Below are 6,000 nucleotides of genomic sequence, written 5' to 3'. Positions count from 1 at the left end.
TAAAATGATGATTGAATACATAAATCTCACGTGAATTGAAAGAGTGGTGACGATATAAGTACGTGAGAGGAGTAATCCGACTGTCGTGAGGTATATGTTAATGTATATTGATTTTCGATGTGGTCGGCACCCAGTGAATGATGCAATTGTAAGTTCTTTCTTCAGTGAATTGATGAAAATACCGCTGCAAGTATTTTCTTCTGTATGTTCCCCGAAGCTGAGGTTGGATAAAGGCTATAGTACGTAAGATCTATGCTGCACTGAGAAGTATTTCTCATGTTATCGATGTGTTAACTATTAAGAATCAATTATTTTAATTTACGATAAATTAAGATTAGATTATCCTCTGCTGAAGAAATGCAAGCCTGATGCTACCCATCACAGATCTACTGCAGGTGTTTTCAGCTTTTAATGTTCAATAACGATTATTCCTCATTCCCATTAAATTATTGAAATTTTATATTCGATATTTGCAGTTAACTGTGCAAGTGGCTTCAAATTTCCATCACTCATCAAGTTACTTGATTGTTTGATAAACACTTTTGTCGGAGTGTATGGTGATGGTGATGCGTGAGGCAGTCGATTGAGTTTACATCATACTAGCATAATACCCATATAATATATTATTTGATATACATATGAATGAAATAATACCCATTGGAGAATTAAGTCTAGTCTGTATGAAATAATATCCATTGGAGAATTAAGTCTTGATTCTTCAATGGAGGTAAGTAGAAAATGCCAGGCTATCAAAGCAGCGAAAATAATAAGAATTTCCTTAATCTTTTCAGGAAACGAGGGATAGCGATACATCTAATTCATTTTGAAATACAAATCCCCCTTCACAGTACTGTCGTCGTCTGAATTGACAATCGACCAGTTTAAAAAAGAAATATCCTTTGGATCGGACGTAATTTCCATTGACAAAAAAAAATCATTGCGGCCATTCTTAGAGGCTCTACGACTTGAAATTCCGATAACACAAAACGACGCAAAATAATTTAAACAGACGGCTGCAAAAGCTGGTTCGTGATGCGGGCTGGCGCATTTTAATTTTCATGAAATGGAGACGATCTGCTATTTCTCGACGTGGGAGTGCGCCTATAATTTGAAAAAAAATTTATCGGACTCGTGCGTGGTTTTCAGAATTGATGAGAATCAACTTTGAGTGGCCTTAAAACAGTATGATCGATAGAGACTCCTCACGGTGGCTAAAAATGTTAGATCATGTTTCACTGCAACAAGAAGTTACCAAGCATAGCAGTTGAGTTGTCGCCAGAAAGTCCAAACTTGTCCGGTTTTATTTGAATTCAGTGTTTCAATATGTTTGGGATTTTATCCATCGTAGTTCTATAGTTAACTAATGAGCGTTTTAACTGTGAAAGTGGTTCCGATTCACAGTCAACACCACACAACTAATTGTTGAATCGGTTCTAGAAACAAATTAAAACCACTGTAGATTTTGGTTCATTTATATCGGTTTAAAATTAACGGTTTGAATACATATATTATATATAGCTAGATGATATTGGGTTTTGAATTTTCAGTAAAATGTGAGACGAAAAAGATTGATATTTCATCTGTTCCCACTCCAGGATTCAAGTACTGAAATGTACACCTGGCAGGTTTATAAACTTAAATAGAAAATAATCCATTGAATATCTGAAAATTCACGAGTGAATTTCCTATATAACAGTTCCTGTACTGAATGCAGCAACCGGACTTAAAAGCAAAACCGTAAGTAGATAACATGCGTATTGTCAAAAATACATAAAAAGATGTATTTTTGGTATTGTATATATGGGAAGCGGGTAACAATTGTTAATTGACGTACATTTTGATCATACTGTCTCGTATAGTAATATATTCTTAGTATTTATACATTTTAACCGATGGCGAATTTCATAAGCTAAATTAACTAATGAAATTTTTCATATGACTGAAGTGGGGAACTGATTTCAATCAAATGATTCTCGTGTTCTAAAGACAAAAAAATTGAATTACCAATGATTGTCTTTATTGCATATAAGGCCCAGCACACGCACGCATAAACAAGAAACAGAATCTCGTTTCCGTGTTTCTGTGACGCCAAACGTAAACGATGTGGCCACCCTGCACTTAAGGCCAGAGAAACACTCCGCCACAGAAAGTCATGTGAATATATATCAAGATGCACAGCGTGGGGTTGCAAATAAACATTCACCAAATTAATCATTACTTGTATACTAACTGTTACGAACTTATGAAGCTTATGAAACTTACGCTTCCTAGTACGGCGCTCAAATCAGCAATGCAGAAACCCGTTATTGCTGCTATGCCCTATATCTATTTTCAGCTTTTGTCTTTTAGAGCAACATTATTGCGAACCTTGACATGTGTCAGTCAGAATAAGTGATTCCTAAAGATGCCAAATTGCCAATAATTTAATTCAAATTCTAGGCGGTGAAAATGATTGTTTATTTAACGACTCGTTTATGTGCTGTTGTTGTGATTGTGGTCAGTGCCGCGTCATTCGCAGAAGGTGTGTAACGACTGGAACAAAAATAGAAAATTTCATATGATTTCATGCAAAATATGAATGAATTAAAGTCACAATCATTAGTCAACTTTTAGTTGTTCTGTATCGATTCAAAGAATTAATTTGATTCGATATTAAACACTAATATAATAAGAAAACAATCAATTCAATTGACGTGCAAAATTATATATATATATAATATATATATATATATATATATATATATATATATATATATATATATATATATATATATATATATATATATATATATATATATATATATATATATATATATATATATATATATATATATATATATATATATATATATATATATATATATATATATATATATATATATATATATATATATATATATATATATATATATCAATTATTTCTTCCTTTTATGGAAAAAAGTGTTTTTACTTAAAACTCCATTTTTTCAAACATAGGTTGCGTGTCCGGTGGTCTACCGTGTAGCAGTGGTAACCAGTGTTGCAGCAAAAAATGTAACCTCTTAATTTGTTCCTAATCGTTGGTGATAATGGTTCATAATGGGATACACTTGTGGTGGTTTTGGAAATATCCGACTATAAAACTGAACAACAGTCAGGTTATTCACTGACTAGGTCCTGTACGTAAAAAAATCTCGAACCTATTGAATTTACATTTGTAACTCAGTCATGAAATTTCGTGGTAGATTCAATAAAACTGCGAGTAAATAAATCAACAATCGGGTTGTTAATTATTTATGATCCGTCGGTGAAGATTTTCAAAGTGATCAATAAGATAATACCGTTCTAACTTCGGTGAGGAACATCCATCGTCAATTTCTGTAGTTCCGGCAGTACACTCCACGTCCTACTTTTAAGCAAAAGTCAAATTAATCAGCAAAACATTCCAGTTCATTCTTTCCAGTTCTACTTTTGAAACGTTTGAAAAATATCCATGTATTGAATAAGATATTATAGTCTGATATTGATTACTATATATAATGTCTAGGCTATTTCATTCCAAACGCACGGACGTTTGGAGAAATTGTTGGTCGTGATCGAATCGAAAGAATGGCAGTGTTAGGCCTTTATAAGTGAGAGGGGTAATCTACCGACTGTCGTGATGCATGTTTATGCCTAATAACTTTCGATATGTGGCCGGTACCCAATGATCAATGCAGTGGTTGTTTGTTTTCTTTTTAGTGTACTGATGTAAATAGGATCTGGATGACAATAGAATTAATGTACCCAGGAGCTGAGGTCGGATAAAGACTAATGTAAAGCGGCTGGAGGTAATGGCATTCGACCGGTTACTTTCCGACGTACATAGTGCCATCGTGACGCATCTACAACTTAAGACATCAGCGCCAGTTGTAACTGGTTCTCAAAATTTCGTTGTAACTGGTTCTCAAAATTTCGAACCGGAGGAGGTAGTGAACTGGGACCCAGATAAAAAAGACCAATTCGCACAAGACATTTCGAGGAATTCAACGGTCCTTATTGAAATAAACGAAAACCTGATGAATGGGTCATTGAGCGCAAGCGAAGCCAATGAACGGCTTTGTGCTGTTATGTTACAATCAGCCGTTAAAGTAATGGGCAAACGAATTGTCAAACGTAAATCGAAACCTCGGCCACCGGCCAAGGCTACCCAAAACGAAGTCGTTAGAAACACCAGGTTGGATTATCGTCGTGCAAAAAGAACATACTCATCTTTACCCTCACGTAATAATCACTACATAATGAACCGTGCGTTCCGTAAATACAAAAACGCCATTCACAATTGGAATAGTGATAGGAAGACGGTTTTCAACGAGAAAATACGTTCACTGTCAAAATCTGACCCTCACAACTTCTGGAACTATTTCAAGAAGAACCACAATAACACGTGTAATGTCTCAAGCGCTGATTTTCTAAATCACTTTAAATCTATGAACGAGCGTCCTGTGCTTGATGGAAGTGAACCACGGCTTCATAACGTCGAAGACTTTAACGGCAATAACTATGACCAAACCCCTTTAAATCAACCTATTAACGGGGATGAAATATTAAAGAGTATAAATAAATTAAAAAACTTTAAGGCATGTGGTACGGACAAAATCCCTAACGAGTTCTTAAAATCGGCCGAGGAGAGTTTACTACCAACACTTATGTGTCTTTTTAACAATGTCCTTGATACAGGTAATATCCCCGAATCATGGTTAAACGGAATGATTATACCTATTTTCAAACAAAAGGGTAGTGCTGATGACCCAAGTAACTATAGGGGCGTGACTTTGTTGAGCAATGTAGGCAAACTTTTTACTAGTGTCATCAACAACCGGCTAACTAATTACCTAGAGACGAACAATATACTACTGGAAAATCAAGCAGGTTTCAGACAAAAACACGGCATTCTGGACCATATATACTCCCTTAAGTCACTTGTGGATATGTTTTTGAATAGTAATCGCAAGCTTTACTGCATTTTTGTAGATTACAAACGTGCCTTTGATAGCATATGGAGAAAGGCTCTGTGGCATAAGATGATCAATAGTGGTGTTACGGGCAAAGTTCTAAATGTAATATGTAGCATGTACCAGGGCATCAAGTCATGTGTATTTTCTAATGATAGTAAAACAGATGCCTTTGAAAGTTTTATGGGTGTCAGACAGGGAGAAAATTTGTCCCCTGTGCTCTTTTCAATATTTCTAAATGATCTGGAAGGCTATTTAGATGCTCAAAATTGTCCCTCCCTAAATCTGCGCATGCGTAATGATGCATGGGTCAAATTGATGATCCTTATGTACGCAGACGATACAGTACTTATGAGCGAGAGTCCACAGGGTCTTCAGAAATTGATTGACAACCTGCATGTTTATTGCAAAGATTGGAAGTTACAAATAAATTGCGAAAAAACAAAAGTAATGATATTCTCGAAACGAAGACTCCGAAACCCTCCGGAGTTTAATATAAACGGTCGAGTGTTGGAGTTAGTATATAACTATAAGTATTTGGGTATACTATTCTCCCATACCGGGTCTTTTGCTCAGTGCCGAAAAGCGTTAGCAAACCAAGCACAGCGGGCTATGTTCTCTGTTTTAAAAAAGGTTAGCGAACATTCACTCGACGTTGATGTTAGTTTAAAGTTATATGATAGCATGGTATTACCAATTCTATTATTTGGTTGTGAAATTTGGGGTTACGAAAATCTCCGAGTTCTTGAGTGCGTGCAGCTGAAATTTTTTAAATATTTACTCAAGTTAAAGAAATCTACTAATAGCTCATTTGTCTATGGAGAACTGGGTCGTTTTCCTCTCGAAGTTTACGTACAGCTTAGAATTGTAAATTTTTGGGCAAAATTAATAACTGATGATAAATTATCGTCAAAGGTTTACAGTTGTGTTTATAATAGCTATATTGACGGTCAAGCTAACTCTTGGATGGATTCTGTGAAGAACATTTTGCTCCGAAATGGGCTCGGATATATTTGGGAAAATCAAA

Source organism: Tubulanus polymorphus, chromosome 2, assembly GCF_964204645.1.
Source record: "Tubulanus polymorphus chromosome 2, tnTubPoly1.2, whole genome shotgun sequence".
Lineage (NCBI taxonomy): Eukaryota > Metazoa > Nemertea > Palaeonemertea > Tubulaniformes > Tubulanidae > Tubulanus > Tubulanus polymorphus.
The sequence above is the reverse complement of the archived record's forward strand: the minus strand, read 5'-3'. Positions refer to the sequence as shown.